Source organism: Mytilus trossulus, chromosome 13, assembly GCF_036588685.1.
Source record: "Mytilus trossulus isolate FHL-02 chromosome 13, PNRI_Mtr1.1.1.hap1, whole genome shotgun sequence".
NCBI lineage: Eukaryota > Metazoa > Mollusca > Bivalvia > Mytilida > Mytilidae > Mytilus > Mytilus trossulus.
In genome coordinates this window covers 33823446-33848086 of record NC_086385.1, presented here as the reverse complement: position 1 = coordinate 33848086, position 24641 = coordinate 33823446, and the positions used below count along the sequence as shown (strand labels likewise).

At 32.0% G+C, this 24641-nt stretch overlaps 1 protein-coding gene and 1 non-coding gene across 2 annotated transcripts in view; both read left to right on the top strand.

Annotated features, from left to right (window-relative positions):
• Window positions 1-24641, top strand: part of LOC134694929 (uncharacterized) — a 109776-nt gene that overhangs the window by 37531 nt on the left and 47604 nt on the right. The window lies entirely within an intron of this gene.
• Trnay-gua (transfer RNA tyrosine (anticodon GUA)) lies at window positions 24071-24160 on the top strand. The gene is given in 2 exon segments: window positions 24071-24107; window positions 24125-24160. It is a non-coding gene; the product is annotated as a tRNA-Tyr (tRNA).

The window sequence follows — 24641 nt, the reverse complement described above, 5'->3', positions numbered from 1 at the left end:
TGTTTAGCATTGAATCAACACAAGGGAACATAATCCTTAATAATAAAAGAAAACAAATTTAAATTTTCGATCGTTGAGATAAAATAAATATAAACTAACCCTAAATCTGGGATTCAAGAGAGCTTCCAAATATCAGAAAATCTGTGGCTTATCTAGCGTAAATATCCAGAAAATCTAATTCCTTCGCCATGTTTCCGTCTAGATCTGTAACGTTATCCGCCACCAATGTAATTGTGCATCCTTCAGTTTCGAAAATTCAGGTCTAACTTATACACCCGCGGTTTCTGAATCCCGTGCTTATTTAAGAAAGTAGGCGGAGCTTTGTGTGTAAGGCCCGAAAATGTTTATATAGCTGATTCTTATCAAAATTATTTTAAAATTAAACATACAAAAATATATTAATATTAAATTTTGAACATGAAAAGATGCTAAAGGTTAAAACGGATTATGCTGAAACCCCCCTGCAACTTGACTCGACCGTCGGTGTCGTGATGTTAAGGCCGGAGCTTTCAACAAAAAACTATGGTATAATTTCAAACATCACTAAACTATCAAAAAGATATGAAATATCTATAACATATACCGCAAAATCCTAGAGTTTGACCTTTGCTAAAAAGTAGGGAATGACTAGTATATGATTGTTTAACGAAACTTCATAGTAAAAGTGGTACCGTTTTAGTCGTAAAAGATGTTGTATAGGAAATAGTCTTGTCTATATTTACAGAAATACAACCTTAAGAGGGATAGTAGCTTAGAGCATGCCACACAATGTTTGTTGTTTATACCAGAAGATTGACATACATGTAGTCCTGTTTGCTTACATACAATATGGCTTTATGGTCAAGACTTCTGTATGGCAAGCCGTTTTACTATTTATTCTTACTTCAAGATATCTCATAAACTTTATAAGATATCTTATATAGTTTATAAGATATCTTGTATAGTTTATAAGATATCTTATATAGTTTATAAGATATCTCATATAGTTTATAAGATATCTTATATAGTTTATAAGATATCTTATATAATTTATCAGATATCTAATATAATTGTCTTTATAAGATATCTCATAAACTATATAAGATATCTTATAAACTATATAAGATATCTTATAAACTATATAAGATATCTTATAAACTATATAAGATATCTTATAAACTATATAAGATATCTTATAAACTCTATCAGATATCTTATATAAAATTGTTTATAAAATATCTGATATACTCTATAAGATATCTTATAAACTTTAGAAGATATCTTATAAAGTATATAAGATATCTTATATATTTTAGGAGATATCTTATATAATATATAAGATATCTCATATAATATATAAGATATCTCATAAAAATGAAATTATATAAGATATCTTATATATTATAGGAGATATCTTATTTAGTTTATAAGATATCTCCTAAAGTTTATAAGATATCTTATATAATTTATAAGATATCTTATATTGTTTATAAGATATCTTATATAGTTTATCAGATATCTTATATAATTGTCTTCATAAGATATCTCATAAACTATATAAGATATCTTATAAACTATATAAGATATCTTATAAACTATATAAGATATCTTATAAACTATATAAGATATCTGATAAACTATATAAGATATCTGATAAATCATATAAGATATCTTATATAAAAGTTGTTTATAAGATATCTCATATACTTTATAAGATATCTTATAAACTTTATAAGATATCTTATAATCTTTAGGATATATCTTATAAAGTATGTAATATATCTTATAAACTATATAAGATATCTTATAAACTTTAAAAGATATCTTATATAATATATGAGATATCTTATAAAAATGAAATTATATAAGATATCTTATATATTAAAGGAGATATCTTATATATTATATAAGATATCTTATATATAATAGGAGATATCTTGAAATTCGAATAAATAGTAAAACGGCTTGCCATACTTCTGGTATATTTTATGAAGGTTCTGCAAAATAATTTATTCTAAAGGGTGTCACAACCTTCATAGGTTATACATTATGAAATATTTGCAATATGAAAATGAATAACACGTGCTCTGTCGTATTAAAAGGCCAACTATTGTAATATTGTCATTAACATGTTTAAAAGTAGCTATTATCGAATTCATTTATAAATTAATGAAAGAAGGATAGCATTCAATTTTTGTAAGGTCCGTTAAGACGGATATTAGATACTAGAATATGTTTGTTACAGGTGGATATATAGAAGACGTAAACAAATATTTACTTAACATTTTGACCGCTGGCTCTGTTATTTCATATGTCTCTATGTTATTCAACCTTTTGGTTTTTTTAATATTGTGTCGGAAAAACTTACGTTCACCTGCAACAATACTAATGCAGGGTTTAGCCGTTGCTGATTTTCTGACAGCGTTTTCTTCCTATGGACTTCAATTATTGTTCAATTCGCAATATGAGTGTTTTGATAGAATTTATGAGAACAACTGTAATCACAATCCTTTACGTAGATATTTACTATATCCATCTTGCGCTTTGGCTCCACATCTCTCAATATCATCGTTTACATTCCACACAATATCTTACACGATCACAACATGTATTGGGATACAGAAAGTCATAGCCATCAGGTTTCCAATCTGGACAAGAAATCAACTGACCAACAGAAAAGCTGTGGTGTGTTGTGTCGGATGCTCCCTTTTCTCCATTACAATCGGCCTTCCACGACATTTTACCATTGTGAACAAAGGATCCAATTCTTGTATGTTTTTTCTGAATTCAGAAGTGCCAGCAGAATACTCATCTGTATTTTATTTGATGATTCAGACCGTTCTAGTCACATGTTGCTGCCTTATCATGATGCTGTCTACAGTGTATATCCTGTACAAATTACTAACTAACAAGTTCCGGGGTCGGATGACGGAACAAAGAAGGCAGGAAAGAAGATCAGTTATAATGGTAATCATAGTCCTGGTGGTATTTCTCATCACAGAAGTTCCTAAAGTAAGTTTGTACATATGGTGGTTTTACAATTACATATCTAGTAGTAATCTATGGGATCTATATGGAGATAGATGGAACAAAACAAAAGTGTCTTATAAGATATTGTTAAAATTTGAACAGGCGATGGCTACGTTGCTGTTAACTCATTCAAGTATGTTCGATAGTGATATTTCCTCCTCTAGATTGAACACATTTCTCTATCTCGTGGAAGGTGTAAAGCTATTTACAATCGTAGGATGTCTGTCCAACTTCATCATCTATATTATCATGTCAACCAAAATTAGGAATGAAATTAGTTTGATTTTCACAAGAAGGACCTATAATCGAACAGATGAGACAGGCAAGACACAGGCACAATTACCCAGAAACCGCCGTACAAATGAGATGGAATTGGATTTGATACAAAAAACTGGAAACCACCGTACAGATGAGATAGGCATGAGTTTGATACAAGAAACTGGAAACCGCCGTTCAAATGAGATAGGCATGAGTTTGATACAAGAAACTGGAAATCACCGTTCAAATGAGATAGGCATGAGTTTGATACAAGAAACTGGAAACCGCCGTTCGAATGAGATAGGCATGAGTTTGATACAAGAAACTGGAAACCGCCATTCGAATGAGATAGGCATGAGTTTGATACAAGAAACTGGAAATCGCCGTTCAAATGAGATAGGCATAAGTTTGATACAAGAAACTGGAAACCGCCGTTCAAATGAGATAGAAATAAATTTGACACAAGAAACTGTCCTAAACCGCCATACAGATGAGATAGACACTGATTTGATTCAAGAAACGGGAAACCCCCGTACAGATGACAAAAACAATGATTATAATATAAGAAACTGGAAACCGTCGCGTACACATGGCAAAGAAATGCCTTTTATACAAGACACTGGAAACCGCCGTACAGATGAGATAGAAATCAATGTGAGACAAAAAACTGGAAGCCACTGTACAGATGAGGTAGAAACTGGAAACCACTGTACAGATGAGATAGAAACTGGAAACCACTGTACATATGAGATAGACAGGAATTTTATTCAAGAATCGAGAAACTACCGTACAGATGACAAAGAAATGAATTTGATTCAAGAAACTGGAATCCGTCAAACAAATCAAATAAACATGGATTTGATACAAGAAAGTGATATCCTCCGTACAAATGAGATAGAAATAAATTTGATTCAAGAAACTGTCCTAAACCGCCATACAGATGAGATAGACATAGATTTGTCACAAGAAACTAGAAACCGCCATGAAAATGAAATAGAAATAAGTTTGATTGAAGAAACGGATAACCGCCGTACAGATGACAAAGAAATGAATTTTCTTCAAGAACTTGGAAATAGCCGCTCAAATGACAAAGAAATGAATTTGATACAAGAAAGTGGACGCTGTCGTACACATGAGATAGAAATAAATTTGACTCAAGAAAAAGGAATCCGCTGTACAGATGACAAAGAAATAGATTTGATACAATGAACTTGAAACCGCCGTACAAATGAAATAGACATGGATTTGATACAAGAAACTGAAAACAGCCGTTCCAATGAGTCAATCTTCACAGTGTTAACCTTATACCTTGAGAACATTGCAATAGATAAGGGTTTATTCTTTAGTCAATCTTCACAGTGTTAACCTTATACCTTGAGAACATTGCAATAGATAAGGGTTTATTCTTTAGTCAATCTTCACAGTGTTAATCTTATACCTTGAGAACATTGCAATAGATAAGGGTTTATTCTTTAGTCAATCTTCACAGTGTTAACCTTATACCTTAAGAACGTTGCAATAGATAAGGGTTTATTCTTCAGTTAATCTTCACAGTGTTAACTTTATACCTTGAGAACATTGCAATAGATAAGGGTTTATTCTTAAGTCAATCTTCACAGGGTTAACCTTATACCTTGAGAACATTGCAATAGATAAGGGTTTATTCTTCAGTCAATATTCTTAGTGTTAATCTTATACCTTGAGAACATTGCAATAGATAAGGGTCTATTCTTTATTCAATCTTCTTAGTGTTAATCTTATACCTTGAGAACATTGCAATAGATAAGGGTCTATTCTTTATTCAATCTTCTTAGTGTTAATCTTATACCTTGAGAACATTGCAATAGATAAGGGTTTATTCTTTATTCAATCTTCTTAGTGTTAATCTTATACCTTCAGAACATTGCAATAGATACGGGTTTATTCTTTAGTCAATCTTCTTAGTGTTAACCTTATACATTGAGAACATTGCATTAGATAAGGGTCTATTCTTTAGTCAATCTTCTTAGTGTTAATCTTATACATTGAGAACATTGCAATAGATAAGGGTTTATTCTTTAGTCAATCTTCTTAGTGTTAATCTTATACCTTGAGAACATTGCAATAGATAAGGGTTTATTCTTTATTCAATCTTCTTAGTGTTAATCTTATACCTTGAGAACATTGCAATAGATAAGGGTTTATTCTGTAGTCAATCTTCTTAGTGTTAACCTTATACATTGAGAACAGTGCAATAGATAAGGGTCTATTCTTTAGTCAATCTTCTTAGTGTTAATCTGATACATTGAGAACATTGCAATAGATAAGGGTTTATTCTTTAGTCAATCTTCTTAGTGTTAATCTTATACCTTGAGAACATTGCAATAGATAAGGGTTTATTCTTTAGTCAATCTTCTTAGTGTTAATTTTATACCTTGAGAACATTGCAATAGATAAGGTTTTATTCTTTATTCAATCTTCACAGTGTGAACCTTATTCATTGAGATAATTGCAATAGATAAGGGTTAATTCTTTATTCAATCTTCATAATGTGAACAGTGTGAACCTTATACATTGAGATAATTGCAATATATAAGGGTTTATTCTTTATTCAATCTTCACAGTGTTAACAGTGTGAACCTTATACATTGAGATAATTGCAAAAGATAAGGGTTTATTCTTTATTCAATCTTCTCAGTGTTAACCTGATACCTTGAGATCATTGCAATAGATAAGGGTTTATTTTTTATTCAATCTTCACAGTGTGAACCTTATACCTTGAGAACATTGCAATAGATAAGGGTTTATTCTTTAGTCAATCTTCTTAGTGTTAACCTGATACCTTGAGAACATTGCAATAGATAAGGATTTATTCTTTAGTCAATCTTCACAGTGTTAACCTTATACCTTGAGAACATTGCAATAGATAAGGGTTTATTCTTTAGTCAATCTTCACAGTATTATCCTTATACCTTGAGAACATTGCATTAGATAAGGGTTTATTCTTTAGTCAATCTTCACAGTGTTAACCTTATACCTTGAGAACATTGCAATACATAAGGGTTTATTCTTTAGTCAATCTTCACAGTGTTAATCTTATACCTTGAGAACATTGCAATAGATAAGGGTTTATTCTTTAGTCAATCTTCACAGTGTTAACCTTATACCTTAAGAACGTTGCAATAGATAAGGGTTTATTCTACAGTTAATCTTCACAGTGTTAACCTTATACCTTGAGAACATTGCAATAGATAAGGGTTTTTTCTTTAGTCAATCTTCACAGTGTTAACCTTATACCTTGAGAACATTGCAATAGATAAGGGTTTATTCTTTAGTCAATCTTCACAGTGTTAACCTTATACCTTGAGAACATTGCAATAGATAAGGGTTTATTCTTTAGTCAATCTTCACAGAGTTAATCTTATACCTTGAGAACATTGCAATAGATAAGGGTCTATTCTTTATTCAATCTTCTTAGTGTTAATATTATACCTTGAGAACATTGCAATAGATAAGGGTTTATTCTTTATTCAATCTTCTTAGTGTTAATCTTATACCTTGAGAACATTGCAATAGATACGGGTTTATTCTTTAGTCAATCTTCTTAGTGTTAACCTTATACATTGAGAACATTGCATTAGATAAGGGTCTATTCTTTAGTCAATCTTCTTAGTGTTAATCTTATACCTTGAGAACATTGTAATAGATAAGGGTTTATTCTTTAGTCAATCTTCTTAGTGTTAACCTTATACATTGAGAACATTGCATTAGATAAGGGTCTATTCTTTAGTCAATCTTCTTAGTGTTAATCTGATACATTGAGAACATTGCAATAGATAAGGGTTTATTCTTTAGTCAATCTTCTTAGTGTTAATCTTATACCTTGAGAACATTGCAATAGATAAGGGTTTATTCTTTAGTCAATCTTTCTTAGTGTTAATTTTATACCTTGAGAACATTGCAATAGATAAGGTTTTATTCTTTATTCAATCTTCACAGTGTGAACCTTATACATTGAGATAATTGCAATAGATAAGGGTTAATTCTTTATTCAATCTTCACAGTGTGAACAGTGTGAACCTTATACATTGAGATAATTGCAATAGATAAGGGTTTATTCTTTATTCAATCTTCACAGTGTTAACAGTGTGAACCTTATACATTGAGATAATTGCAAAAGATAAGGGTTTATTCTTTATTCAATCTTCTCAGTGTTAACCTGATACCTTGAGATCATTGCAATAGATAAGGGTTTATTTTTTATTCAATCTTCACCGTGTTAACCTTATACCTTAAGAACATTAATTGCAATAGATAAGGGTTTATTCTTTAGTCAATATTCTTAGTGTTAACCTGATACCTTGAGAACATTGCAATAGATAAGGGTTTATTCTTTAGTCAATCTTCACATTGTTAACCTTATACCTTGAGAACATTGCAATAGATAAGGGTTTATTCTTTAGTCAATCTTCACAGTGTTAACCTTATACCTTGAGAACATTGCATTAGATAAGGGTTTATTATTCAGTGCAAACCAATCTACAATCAAGACACCAGCACTTGTTGTAAAATTATTTATAAGGCAATATCAGGTAATATCTTAACTAAACCTTGAAAGACATGGTGCTGATAGTTGTGACATATGACATTAAGAAATGCAGGAACAACCAAAATAAATAATTGTTTTACACATCGTCAATGTGTCTAAACCAATTGCACATGGTTTCAATAATGTGAAATTTAACTGCCTTACTTAGGAATTACTTAAACACTCCATAACACCAGCACTGCCAAACTTGGAAATGTAAAGAGTTGACAGACACTAGTAGACGGGCGGACCGACGGACGCACAGTGAGCAACGAGACAGATCACAATTGCTCACTTGACCAATTCTTGTATTATAGTTTGCAAACGAACATTTCTACTTTTACCAGCGGCGATTGTTAATTGTCCTTTCATAATATTTGTTTTTTTTTACCTTTTTGATTTTTGGAGGACGTGCCAGACTTTACTGTGTTCGCCACATGCAACTCAAATCAGAATGAGATGCATTTACGAAATTATATTTATTTTTTTGAAATCCCAAGCATGTAATACGGTACATAATTCGGGTAAATATTTAAGTTGCAAGTGAGAAATAAATAAAGACACAGAGATACAAATTAATAAACTAACCTTTCGCTTGAAACAGTATTTCTATCAATACGGATATAATGGAAGAATCTCACCTGCCGACTGTTTTCTTGATCGTGTCATGATGAAATTGTGAAAGTGAGCAAAGGATGTTTTGGAACTTCGATTATCAGAAAAATTAATTATAAAATCCGAAAGTACAATGTAACATTTGTTTTGACTTCAACTGCTAAAAATCTATTATATTTGTCATCAAACGGTGCTCCGCGTTTGACACCTTCCTCTGAAACTATTTATAGAACTTTGATAAATCGTAGGTCAGTCGATAAGTAATCACGTTTATTCTATTAAAATGACTGTTTTATACACTTTGAATGTTTAAAAAGATGGAATTGTCTCTTCTGGTACTTAAATAAGTTGAAGACAACCCATGCTTTTCAAATTTTAGGGGGTCGCAGGCCCCCCCCCCCCCCCCGTCTGAATCCGCGCCTGAATTGTCAACAACTAAATTGTTATATTTAAATTTACCTGTGTACGATACTTTATTAAACGCCATTTTGTCCTAGGTTTAAGTTGTCTTTTTGAGATTGTTACATCATTTTTTTTATTAAGGAGTACTACCACCATTGATTTTCCCCTATGAGTCTTTGTAAAAATTTTCAAAAAATTGTGCAGATTTTATCTTCATTTCAAGTAAAGAAATACTACGCTTGAGTTAAAAACAAATCTTGTCCAGTACTATAGAAAAAATGTCACATGGCAATTCATTGCAAATTAGAAAATAACCATCACTGTAAGATAAACAATAAAATGTTCCCCCTTATTTAACCTGTGTACAAGCTTTAGTAACCATGCAACATCAAGTTTCCAAAATATTCTATAAAAACCCCAAACAAACAAAAATAATGGTTCTTAGAATTACCCAAGATATACGTTTATGACCCAGAAATGTTTTACTGCAACAAATTGTAGGATTGCTTACCTGCAACTGTTAAATTCAAGGAAATATTTTTTTCCACCAATGTTCGTATTCAAACGGATTTGACTTACCATGAGTTGGTTGTATTTCTGTTAAGTATTTATTTTGTGTCAAACTTATTCGTCCAGTGTATAAGTACTTTTTATTTGTTTATCTGTCTTTTTTGAACTTATTAAGCCATTTTAATTGATATTTTATTATGTGTCTTTTTATGTTGTTGTGTTATACTATTGTTTCAAGTTAAGGTGAGGGTTGTCGCCTGTTAAAACTTTTAAACCCGATGCATTCTGTTTGCACCTGTCCTAAGTCAGGATCTAGTTGTTGAGTGGTTGTCGTTTGTTGGTGTGGTTTCTAAGGGTTTTTCGTTTTTTTTATATAGATTTGACGTTTGGATTTCCTGTTTGATATTAAAAGGAGTCACCTATTTATTTATTTTTACTTCCATATAGTTGTATCACATTATTGCCTATTTTTTTGTTTGTACAATATATATAAACATTCCAGTCAACCATTAAATGTAATTATGTCAGTGCAAATAAATCTTTTCTTTTGTTTCTTTGTTTCAAAAAAATATAGTATGACAAAATGTAAATTAATTTTGTTCCAATCTAGTTTTTTTAAGCAGCAGGTTGTGCAAGATTTATGTAGGTTAATACACGAACAACACTATAAAGTGATTAGAAAGAATATGATAGACTTTTGATATATAAAAATTATATCAATTTTTAAAAGTAAACTAACTGGCTATTGCACCATAAAATATATCTATATATAATTATCTTTTTGCATTTAAATGATGTATCAAACTCTGCTTAATTAATGCTTACAAGTAATGGTGCTGATCAGTAACGTTTATGTCGTAAGATATGGGCAGGAATGTTGTCCTTCAAAATGTCACCCAAAATAATGCAGAGAGCATGTGACCTCTCAACATAAGGGATTGCATTTAACGTCCCTATTCCGTCTGAACTGGAATAAGTACGAATTGACACATTATACACAGCCGAACAGACATCACACTATAGCACGTGTTTAACTACCAAAACAGGAGAACAGTCAAGGGGGATCATCATTTCTAAGACTAAATCAAACCTTTGGGTGACTTCAATTTGATTGTTTTTTTGTTTGTTAATACTGTTATTATTATAATTGTTTTAGTACTTGATATTGTAGTTGTTTTTTTTCCAGTGTGTATTGGACAATATTGAGTAGAATAAGATACAACCAAATTTTTGTTATCTTTGTTTTACCCAGTCTGTTTCTTTGAATAATACTCAAGATTTAACTGATTCAAATACATTGTTTTGTAGAGTTGTCTTGCTGGAATGTAATTGTAAATATTATATGTCTAATATAGAAATAAAATAAATTTAATTTTGTGATCATACTATTTCAATTTTTTTTTTAATATAGTCGAAACAAACTTTTTTATATATAATTAAACAATCACAAAATAATCAACCAACGACATTAACAAATGCACTGAGTCAAAAAAAAATACTAGTAGTACCATACGGTTATTTCTATAATACTGGTTTTGGTCGTCTCGAGTAGAATGTTATACCTTTGTACAATTGATACTCCTTTTTACTCGAACACATCGAAGAACATAATGTTGACTTTTAGAATTAACGACATTACCAGTAATTAAAAATGTGTAACACATTGACTGTCCCTTTGGTATCTTTCGTCCCTCTTCTATAATTGGCCGGGTTTATACATCATTACATACAACAAATATAAGTGAACTATATTTATAGTTTAAGATCAAAATACACAAAATGAGCCTTGAAAAAAATCCAAACGTCACATAAAACCTGCCAGACTAACATGTTCATCGTAAACTATTTCCTACTCAAAATATGGTTTACCTATTCCGTACAGTATTCGAAAAACTAACAGAAACAAACACAACCTAACTTTTATCACAAAACAACGAAAATGAGGTCAAGGTGAGATGCCAGTTGTAGACCTTACAATCCACCAAATAGGGTAGACCTATTGCTTATATTATCTAAGATATGGACTCGACCACGAAAACTATGTTTTGTTCACTTATACATGAACTGAGTTTGGGGCAATGTAAACTGGCAGACAGCTACGAGGACCTAGTAAGGAAAACGTAAAATCACAAAAATAATGAACTCGAAGAAAATTCAGAACGAAACGACCCTAATCAAATGGCAACATCAAAAGCTCAAACACTCCAAACGAATGGATAACAACTGTCATATTCCTGACTTGTTACAAGCATTTTCTTATGTAGAAAATCGTGAATTTAACCTGGTTTGAAAGCTAGCTAAACTTCTAACTTGTATGACAGTCTCATTAAATTACACATTTAAATCTAATTACTAGTATTTTATTACTCATATAAGAAAGAAATTAACATTACAAAAAAAAAATGTGTAAGTCAATTAACCATGAATAAAGGCAACAGTAGAATAACAATAAATAAACTGTTATCTCAGAAATATGTCTCGCTTTTGTTTTTTTGATTATGCAGACTTAAATAGGAATATTTATACACGTTACACAAGTTGGTCAATGAACCATGACTGAATTATATATGGCTAAATAATCTCAAAGTAATTTAGATGTCCCAATATTAATACAACTGCATACCAAATAACATTGGCATATTATAAGTAATTCCTTATCATAAACATTAACTTGTACATTTTGAAAATTATGCAAATGTTTCAAAGTCAATGAACCACGAAGAGGGTGTTAACCTATATAATCTCCATGAAACAAAACTATCAAATATCAATATATGTATACCAAATATCATTGAGTTAACATTAGAAGTTCATCTGAAACTGATCTAATCACAAACGAATACATGTAAACTAAATAATAGTTTCAAAGTTGATAGACCATGACCGAGGGGACGTGGCCAAATATTATCCATGGGAATGAGATGTCATAATGCTTAAACAACTGCATACATGCAAATATCATGAACCTACCACTATTAGTTTCCCATAAACTGACTAATGACAAACTAATACATGTAAAATAAGCAAAATGTTCAAAGTCAATAGACAATGACTGAGGCGGCGGCAGGTCCAAATAATATATATGGAATTGAGATATGCCAATGCGTACACAACTACATACCAAATATCATTGACCTATCGCTAGTGGTTCCCCATCATCACCTAATCACAAACTAATACATATAAAATAAGCAAACATTTCAAAGTCAATTGACCACGACTGAGGTATAGGGCCAAAAAATTGTCTATGGTAATGAGATGTGCCGATGTTAATACAACTGCATTCCAAATATGATTGATCTACCACTAGACCTAATCACAAACTAATACATTTTCCACGACGCCAGAAACTGCATACCTATGTCTCGCTTTTTGTTTCCGTCAATCGAGACAACAATTAATCAAGTACAATGGACATATGACAGGTGAAAACTTCATATTAAACGACATCTATAGATACAAAGTATAAAACATCCAGCTTTTTTTCGTTCTGGATATAAAGCTTGCACTTCCATCGGACAACTATCTCCCAGTCTGGCTCTCAGCGACAGAAGTCGAAACTACTTCCACCGGATCACTATCTCTTATTCTTCCGCTCAGTGACAGTAGTCGAAGGCTCAATGCTATATAGTATGCTGGAATCGCGCCTCTATACAAGCAATCGGTTGCATTACTACTTGTTTAAATTGCTGTATTGTAACGTTAGGCTGCTGTCCCACTGGCATATTTCTTACACGTCCGTTGATACACACATATCAACAACTATGTCATAAAGAGTTTCGTTGTAAAAATAAAGGGATGCTGATCAAATTGTAAATACAAACCAACGAAAATATCCCAATTCTTTCGATTTTACATCACGATAACCGTGAGGACATTACAATGTATTGTTACCGCAGAGATTTCTTCTTACGTAACTTTCGTTTTTGATTGGTAACCGATCTATACATACGCGGACACTTTCGAGTGCAAAATAGCATTCCTTATCGTTTGTTATAAATTCGTTTTCAATGAATACTCATAAAAATAATGTTTATAGAATATAAATTAATAATATGTTAATAGGATGATTTGTCGTTAGAAAAACATTTATAAGTAAAAAAAATATTAATATCTTTGCACACATACAGACAAATTGTGTGAACGCATGTAGAAGAATATCTCAAGGACGTTTTGCGGGGAAATATGAATGCCTGCTCAAAACAAATCTATTTGAAAACTCGAATTATTACAGAAGAGTGTACACCATGGACTTGCACTGCACTATTATTTCATTGTAGAATATAATGATATACAAATGAATGAAAATTATATATGCATGTAACTGTTATATACAAAAACTAATATAATAGTTTGGTGTATGAAAGAATTGCAGGTGTACATGTCCAACTGGCAGATGTCATTCGAACTTGACCTTATTTTCATGGTTCAATACTTATAGTTAAATTTTTGTATTTGATCTATTTTTCTTATATTTTATGCAAAAGGTCTACCATATTTGATGTATGGAAGGATTACAAGGTGTACATATCCAACTGGCAGTGGGTCAACTATATTTGGTGTATACAAATATTTCATGATGTTTAAGTCAGTCTCATTGGTTATATTCAACCTTGATCTCGTTTTCATGTTTCATTGCTTAGTGTTAAGTTTTTGTATTTTGGTCGTTTTTCTTAAACTATAAGTAAAAGGTCAACTACATTTGTTGTATGGAAGGATTGTAGGCTGTAAAATTGAGAATGGAAATGGGGAATGTGTCAAAGAGACAACAACCCGACCAAAATAAAAAAACACAACAGCAGAAGGTCACCAACAGGTCTTCAATGTAGCGAGAAATTCCCGCACCCGGAGGCGTCCTTCAGCTGGCCCCTAAACAAATATATACTAGTTCAGTGATAATGAACGCCATACTAATTTCCAAATTGTACACAAGAAACTAAAATTTAAATAATACAAGACTAACAAAGGCCAGAGGCTCCTGACTTGGGACAGGCGCAAAAAAGCGGCGGGGTTAAAGATGTTTGTGAGATCTCAACCCTCCCCCTATACCTCTAACCAGTGTAGAAAAGTAAAAGCATAACAATACGCACATTAAAATTCAGTTCAAGAAAAGTCCGAGTCTGATGTCAGAAGATGTAACCAAAGAAAATAAACAAAATGACAATAATACATAAATAACAACAGACTACTAGCAGTTAACTGACATGCCAGCTCCAGACTTCAATTAAACTGACTGAAAGATTATGATTTCATCATATGAACATCAGGTACAATCCTTCCCGTAAGGGTTTTAGTATCATACCATCATAACATATATGAGAAGAACATAACCCGTGTCATGCCAACAACTGTTTTTAGAATAAATGTGTTTAGTTCCGACGCAAAGACCTTATCAGTGACTCAATATTAACGCCAAAATATGCAATCTTTAATGACTTGACAACAGTATCGTAATTATATCCCTTCTTAATAAGTCTATTCAAAGGTTTTGTAAGTTTATGAGGTGAATACTGACACCTTTGTGCTTTATAAAGAATATTTCCATAAAAAATTGGATGTGAAATACCTGAACGTATAAAAAGTCTGCATGTTGAGCTATATTTACGAATGATGTCTTTATACCGATGATAAAATTTAGTAAATGTTTTGACTAGTTTGTGATATCGAAAACCCTGGTGTAATAATTTTTCAGTAATACATAAATTTCTCTCGTTAAAATCTAAAACATTGTTACATACACGAGCGAATCGTACAAGTTGAGATATATAAACACCGTAAGATGGTGACAAGGGAACGTCACCATCTAAAAACGGATAATTAACGATAGGAAATGAAAAATCATCCCTTTTATCATAAATTTTAGTATTCAGCTTTCCGTTAGTGATATAGATATCAAGATCGAGGAAAGGGCAGTGGTCATTGTTAGTATTAGCTTTATTTAAAGTGAGTTCACCAGGATAAATTTCATTAATATACATACTGAAGTCGTCATTATTGAGAGCCAAAATATCATCCAAATATCTAAAAGTATTATTAAATTTGTTTATCAGATGTTGTTTTGATGGGTCTTTGCTTATTTTTGTCATAAATTGTAACTCGTAACAATACAAAAAGAGGTCCGCAATAAGTGGTGCACAGTTAGTCCCCATTGGAATTCCGATAATCTGACGATATACGGAATCCCCAAAGCGAACAAAAATGTTATCTAGTAAAAATTCAAGGGCATATATAGTATCAAAGCATGTCCAATTAACATAGTTTTTTTGTTTATTGCTACTAAAAAATGACCTAAAAGAGTTTGAACATAAGAGTTTGTACATGTCTGCCTTGCATAGTTTATTTGACCTAGACCTCATTTTCATGGTTCATTTGTCAATGTTTAGTTTTTTTTGTTCAAATCTGTTTGTTAGAAACTATAGGCATTATAAGCAACTTTATTTAAGTGTATTGAATGATTGTAAGGTTAAATTGTATTTCTGGTTAGATTTATATGACCTTGACCTCATTTTCTTGGATCATATTTAACTTATGTGATAGTTGTAGTAAATTTTTGTATAAAGACTACATCATCATAATATCAATGGTTAGTAAAGAAGGCGAGACATTTCAGTGTGTGCACTCTTGTTTAATATAAAAAAAAAAGATGTGGTATGATTGATTGCAAATGAGACAACTATCCACATTAGACCAAAATGACACAAGCATTAACAACTATAGGTCACCGTACGGCCTTCAACAATGAGCAAAGCCCATACCGCATAGTCAGCTATAAAAGGCCCCGATAAGATAATGTAAAACAATTCAAACGAGAAAACTTAAAGGCCTTATTTATGTAAAAAATTGAACGAAAAACAAATATGTAACACATAAACAAACGACAACCACTGAATTGCAGGCTCCCGACTTGAGACAGGCACATACATAAATAATGTGGCGGGGTTAAACATGTTAGCGGGATCCCACCCCTCCCCTAACCTGTGACAGTGGTATAACAGTACAACATAAGAACGAACTATAAAATCAGTTGAAAAAGGCTTAACTCATCAGATAGACAAAAATTACAAGTGGACGTAACCGGGTACCTATAAATCCCGACACAAAAAGACACAATGAACCGATTTGAGAGTACTCGCAGTTATCTGACAGCTAGTTCAACAAAACAACAAAATCATGCCTCTAAGACTAAACACTCAATCCGTACACATCCAACATACAATGGATTTAGTGTAAAGACGTCATAAACAGCCAGAGAAAAACATGACCTTGTGCAATGCCAAGTTAAGACTGTTATATGTCGTTTGGTCATTTTTTTTCATGGTGTTGTCAGTTTGTCGTCGCCTTATAAGTTTGAATAAGAAACATAGTCAAAGATCATTGAAGTTAGAAAAAAAAACCAAAACATTAATTAGGAGGGAAAAGTGGAGGGGGGAAAGATTGTTCCGTCCACACGATACCTGTGTCTCTGTCTGACTATATTCGGTTACCAATATATATATATAAATGTTGTGTTACAGACTGAAACTTATTTTATTAAAACATACAATATTGTTTGTTTGACATATAAACGGATAGTCAGGAATTTTATCTGAAACAATTGAAATATAATAGGTTAAATCAAGTACCTTCTATAAAAGTTCAGTGTGCTATGAATAAAGCCTAACCACGCTATGTATGGTTGATATATACGTAAACAACATATGCCATTTGGTATATTCAATGAAAACGCCATCAAATGGAATATTGCTGATTATATTAGAAAGGCATAGAACCATTTACAAATTGCACATATACACATGAAAAAAAGTATTGCAACACCTTGATTTTTTAAAACTTGAAACATCAGCCTCTTTTTTTGGATGAAATATAATAAAATATTTGTATAATATTATTGAAACATAGTTTATAATAACATTGGCATTTAAACGAACAAAAAATGTTTGAAACAAAAATTATTTCTATAACCACAATTCTAATATCAAAACGAAGTGTTTTTTGTACAAAAAAATGCATTTCACAACTTTTACTGTAGTCGAACTTTACAATGTCAGACATTTCAACATTAATCTTCAGATGACTGTTCACATCATGGGTGATCTTTATACGCCAAAGAATTAGTACTTTGTGCGCAGCCTCCATTCAAACGGATAACCGCATCATAACGTCTTCTGATTCCTGCCATAAATCGACTAATTTGTTGCTAAGGTAGCAGCAACCATTTCTGATGAAGGGCATTGTTTATTTAATGATGTGTTTGAACTGGGGTGTCCTTTCGCGCACTTTCCGCCCAAAAATGTCCCATATATGCTCGATATGGTTCGAATCCGGGCTACGATCGGGCCAAGGAAGCTGAACCTAATTACACTGGAACAATGGATCTTCCTCCACGATGGTAATTTTCAACTTTAGCGAGCTCTGCACTACATTGGATACGGAAAACTGTGTGCCTGTTCGTAAGCAAAGGTCTCCGAAATGGTCTTATCGCACGATAACCAGTAGCGATGAGTCGATATCGAACAGTTCTTGCTAAAGGGCTCCTGTATACCCATCACTCTCTTTTTAGGATTGTATTGTATGCAATGGGTTTCCTTCTGACCAACCTTCATTATGCTTGATTTTCCCTAGCAAATGGTATATGGGATCTTCTTTATCTCGGAAGGTCTTTAACATCGTTTATTGCCTGATTTTTATTTTCAAAACGACTTATAGTGAAATGGTGATGACCACCAATACGTGCAGTTGTTACAGCGACATATCTGCTTCTCCATGCTGATAATCTGCCATCTTGCTGCAGTTAAGAGTTGTCGAGGACCCATTACAAGGTGTCAATCATATAACTTTAAAAACTTGGTTATTTAAAGTGTTGAAAACAATGAGGATGAAAATATCTGTTTTGCTGTTTACGGGTACAGTAGCTGCAAGTGCAGATAAGAATTTATCGAGGGAATATTTATTTATTAAACTCAGGTGATACTTAAATAATGTTTAACTAGTTCTATTTTACTAAATTATATCACACAAAAATAAACAGTGTTTTTTAAATTTCAATTTCAATTTGGTGTTGCAATACTTTTTTCCATGTGTATACTATCAAATTGTGGGTTTGTTTTGCTATGAACATGATGAAGGAAAAAATAGAATCTGGTCGTTTTGTATTTTAAGGTTTTTTTTGGATTGGAGATAATAGTAAAATTGTCCTTTCTGTTTTCTATAAAAAAAATCATAAAATCAAACAAAACTAGAGGCTCTCAAGAGTCTGTATCGCTCACCTAACTCTACTTGGGTTTTTGAAATCATATAAAAAAAGATAAAATTTGGCTACAAATTAACAACTCTTTGCCAGCACCTGATTAGGAAAGGAGCATTCATGCTATGTTTGGTTTCATTCAATTCAGTGGTTCTCTAGAAGAAGACTTTTGTATGCATTTCCCATTAGGTCCTATGTTAAACTAAGTCCCCCGCTGGCGGCCATCTTGGATGATGGATCAGCTACAAAGTAACCACACATGGTGAGCACCTCATATTAGGAACATTCATGCTATGTTTGGTTGCATTCCATTCAGTGGTTCTCTAAATGAAGTCATTTGGATGCATTTCCCATTGGGTCCTATGCAAAACAATTTGAAAGTTCCCCGCTGCCGGCCATCTTGGATGATGGATCGGCTACAATGTAACAACACTTGGTCAGCACCTCATAAGGAACATTCATACTATGTTTGGTTTCATTCCATTCAGTGGTTCTCTTAAAGAAGTCATGTGTATGCATTTCCTATAGGGTCCCATGTTAAACTAAGTCCCCCGCTGGCTGCCATCTTGGATGATGGATTGGCTGCAAAGTAATAACACTTGATCAACACCTCATAAGGAATATTCATGCCATGTTTGGTTTCATTCCATTCAGTTGTTCTCTAGAAGAAGTTCAAAATGTAAAACGTTTACGCCGACGACGACGACGAACGCCAAGGGATGAGAAAAGCTCACTTGCACTTCGGGCCAGGTGAGCTAAAAAATAGATACTTTTTGGTTTATATTAAAGCTTTATATGTTGCTCAATCAAAAATACCGTAAAACACCAAGAATGTATAAGACATAACCACGGGGTGAACTAAATAAAATATTTGTCTACGTCTGAATTTTGGCTTGCAATTCGGTCTTCAAATTTAAAAGTGCAAAACTGTATAAACTGTGTAACCAGTATAACAATACTGTAAACGCTGAAATGTAACGCAGGCTTTGCTGACCATTGATACCTTCTCAAATATAAAGCTTTATACAAATAGTATATTCAGCCAAAAATGGCAGATCCCCATGTTACGCATGATATGCACTCTAATTCTTTGTCAATAAATATACCACAATTTTTGCAAGGTTTTAGTAATTTAACTGTTTTTCATTGGACATAATAATGACGGCTACTTTTTATATGAATCACAGTGCATGCATTTAACATCTGTGATCTCAAATTCCAATAAATCATTACGGATCATGTTTTACAAAGGATCCATTGGAGGGATATATAATTAGGCATAACATTGGGATCTGCCATTTTTAACAAGATATCCGATTGTGGTCAAGTTTGATTAAATCTGATCTAATAGTTATAGAGGAAAATATATTTATAAAATTAACATACAATGACAGACGACTGATGCCAGGTGAATTTAAAGAAAACCAGACTTGGCCTTTCATGTGAGCTTAACATAATATTATAAAGGTATACAATTGTTTCAGATTGCAGTGTAAAGCCAACAATAGTTATATTGACTTGGCATAGAACAGATACAAGGATGTGGACCTTTTTTTTTTTTAGAGCATTGTTGTTTTTCTTGTTACAAAGCCTAATCCTTATATTGTTTTATCAGGTCAATGCACGGGTATTGTCTATATTGCGCTGCTAGCAATTGCAATTTATGAAAGTATAGGCAAAACATATTATTAGCTTATAGTTTTAGTTTATGAATTAAAAAAATATTATTTTAGAAACAACATATCATTATGTCAGAAAAAAGTGTCTATATCTTGTCTTGTGATATCAGCTAACAATTATAACAAATATGAATTGGTGTTCCAGAATAAATATACAATACTGAGTGTATTTAGGTAAAAATACAGATATAAAGCAGTGTAAAGCCATACTAGCATATTTTCAAATGGTGAATCTAGAAAAAAACAATATACATAATATAATAAGCTAAGCAGCTACACTATATTTGGGTCTGGATGGTAAATCCTTTAATTCTGTAATGTTTAATTTTTTATGAAACGTCGCACGCTACTGGTGTTACTTTGGTGAAATAACGGACAAGACACATTCATCTTGCTAATTTTTAAACAAAAACAATGATATTATAAAGTGTTGTATATCATTTTAAAGCTTTTAAACTCTTCTTTCAGATAATTGCAATTTTGTATATGTAACAGACCTATTCATTAATCAAAACTCAATAAAACCTTTATTTTGCAACATGATTTCCTTGTCCCGCGTTACACTTTTAGTTTTGTGAAATTCTGAATACCGTAAGAAACATGTGATTTTTTTTTCCAAACGATATAAAAGTTTGTTAGAACAAGCAATTTATCAGTGGGCGATGACGTAATGTCGATTTTTATCTCTCGAAAAGACGGAAATATAAGAAAAAGGGATCAAGATGATACAAATTATGTGTCCTATGCACGAAAGGTTGCCGTAATTTTTTTTAAATTGTCCCAAAAAAGAGAATTCCAGAGCAATCCCCATATCGAAAGTAAATAATTCTTATACTTATATTTTGTACAAAGATCACACTTTCGCCTCATGCAATAAACAGGAATTTTAAAAACAAATTCTTTTTACTCGAGTTGATTAGCAATGTCCGACATTTTGTCCCCTTCGAACAATATTAAACGTAAGGTAACGTTTTCTGTTTTTTCATGATGTTTATTTCATACAGTGCTACATAAAAAACTTTATAATAGATAAAAGTACAAATATTTATCTCTATTTTGATATTAAATTCCCATAAATTAAATCTAATATACGAGATATCAAATAAAACTAAAATGTCCGATACAATGTCCCCACATACGATTTTGACGTTATTTAATAAAAAATGCTTCTAACGTTCCGTCTAGTTGTCATGCTTGCGGTTTTCACAGACGATTTGGAATACGGCTATTTTATTTTGTTGCTTAATAAGGAAACTTTAAAATTAATGTTTTATTTTGAAGCTGTACCGATTCACAAAGAAGGGTCGGGGAGAAAGATTTCCTCGCGGATCTGAAGTGTTTTCCGGACTATGATAGTCAGATCCGCTATAATACAAATTAATAGAAAAAAACCAGCTGTAATAATTGTTCCCGCTATATATAATTCCCTTGCATATATTTGTGCAGAACTGCCATGCTAGATATGCCATAGTCCTTTTGCCTTGACATTCTGGAGTGCAAAAATGAATGCATGATTATCCCATAAAAAGAAAGCGATTGCCCTTATAATTAAAATGTATATAATTAGATGGTTTCAATTCAAGTTACTTTTTTATTTTTGATTTGTTAATAAAGCTAAAGCTAAACATATTTTATCTAAGAAAAAAAATCCTTCTTAGGAAAAAAATCAATCCTTTAAAATTTATTGTAAAAAGCCATCTGAACAACGTGCATTCCAACGTTTTTATTTTGTCTTACGTCTTTGAGTTTGTAACGTTAGGTGACACCAGTATCGTGCGACGTTTCTAATATGTATTTATTCTCTATTCATCACATGTTTTGGCCCATTTAATGATAATTCTGTATTCTTTATATCTTAGCCACCCGTTATTCTGTTTTCTTAATCTTATGCCACGTTTTTCTCTTTTCTTAATCGTTATGGTTGATTTTTCTGTAAATTTTGCCTGTTATTTTCCATTACAAAAACCCCATCCAGACCTTTCTATATAGAGCTATGAGATATAACAGGTGCTGATATACAGATATATAACAGATAAGCATATATACTATACATGTAGTACTCATACACATATGTATAAAAAGCTAAGCTAAGATAAGAAGATAGAGATATATATTAAAAGAACATGCATTTGGTCATCATCATCAAAATTTACATTTGCTTTGTATATATCTACTATGCTCTTAATTTACAAGTGTTTTAAACTTAGACTAAGCTAGACTAAGTATGATTCATTATTTTAATCTAAATTCTCTTCTCCTATTTGTTTTTGAATAAGCAGGAAACTCTTTTACAATTTGGTACTAAGATGAAAAAAATCATTTCAGATAGAATGAACCCTTTGGAAAATAGAAATTGGTCTATTGGAGTTTTTGAGAATGAAAAAGAAAATACAAGAAATCACCCCCCCCCCCCCCCAAAAAAAAAAAATAAATAAATAAATAAATAAATAAATAAATAACCAAAACAAACAACAAAATATAATATACAAAAGTTAATAGATTAATGTCAAGAATGCATAACATCTACTAAGCACTAAGGCAAATATGTCATGCATGTTAAGGACAAAAAGTCATATAGATATAGACTCTTATTTATTAGTGAAACCAGTATGTTGACCTATAAGTATCCCCTTTTTATTGTTGTAGACATACGGTGTTGTTGGGTTGTTGTCTCACAGATGTATACCCAACTTTCTTTCATATTTAAACTTATGCTTTGTTTGCAATCATTCAACATTCAGCAAAGAGTAAAAACCTGTAGAATATCCTATGTTTGTGACATTAACCAATATGATCGTGGAGATAACTTATAAAATATATTAAAATAGGAAGGTGCGGTACGATTAGCAATGTGACAACTCTCCACCAGAGACTAAATGACATATATTAGACTCCATTTTAATATTAATATTATTGATATATGTGTTTTATATCAGTTATTTCCAATCTGAATCATACGAAATAACCTTTTTCTAAATAACATGTTGATATTTACAGAATGAAAGTTTTTTACTGTTGAAATGGAATTCAATGTAATAATAAAACTTACGGAAGCCGATAAGGGCCATTCAAAAAAAATATTTTATGTCGTTATTACGACATAGCATGTCGTAATTTCGACATAACATGTCGTTATTACGACATCTCTTTGTCGTAATTTCGACATAACATGTCGTTATAACGACATCGCTATGTCGTAATTTCGACATCACTATGTCGTTTTAACGACATAGCTATGTCGTAATAACGACATCGCTATATTTAAAAGAATATGTATTATGATTGGCAAGATACTAAATGACAAAGAAATTAACAATTATACGTCATCATAATGTCCCCGATAATTATAAAAGCCCCCGCATGGTCAGCTATAAAAGAGGGAAGAAAGCTACCAGAGGGAGAGTCCCTGTGTGGCAGACAGTGTTATTATTCAATTATCAGCTCCCTTGGTAAAACTCCAAATTTCATATTTAATGTATTCTATTATTAAAAAATTTACATGAAGCTTAATAAGTATATATTTGTTAATTGCATAGCTCTTGCTACTTGAATTCATTGGTTAAAGATATTTATTTATATTGTAAAGTTACATATTTGCATCGTCGCAAAATCTTTGGATACCTTCAGTGAGAAACGTATATGTTATATATACCAATTTAGACCGTCCAAGGGCTGTATAGCCAGTCAAGGTCGTTAAAAACTTCCATTTGTTGTGATCCATAGTGTTAGGGCTGTACATTCAGACAAAGTTGGTAAGATTTCCCGGCCGATGCATTTCTTAACCGCCCCGTGATAGCTCAGTTGGTAGAGCGGGAGACTGTAGTGGAATAGAATCTAGTAATCTCTAGGTCGGTGGTTCGACTCCTCCTCACGGGATATATTTTGAAAAAAAGTCGAGTGCACCTTAAACGAATATAGACGTGTAATTTTCTGCTCCTGTTATTGGGTTACTATTTCTAGTGGATTTGGATTTAACCAGCCGGAATAAGTAAATGTGACTATCTAACAGTAATGTAAGTTGAAATACTGACATTTTTGAGAATTATACTGTGCGTATTTGTTGTTTTGTGAACTTTACTTTTTGCTGTGAAACGTTGAGGTACTTTAAAGGGAAATCATTATGGAAAAATTACCAAAGCCTTTAGTTGCGTTAATAAACAGTGTTATAGATGATTATGAAAAATTTACATGGAATTCCAATTACCTTGGTGACAAAATGAGAATATCATTGGTTTGGACAAGGGGTGATGCAATACATGTCAATAGAGGAATAAAGCATAAGTCCAAATCTAACAGAGACAGAGACAATAAAAGAATGAAAACATTGAAAGAAAGAATAAACAATACAGAAGACGAC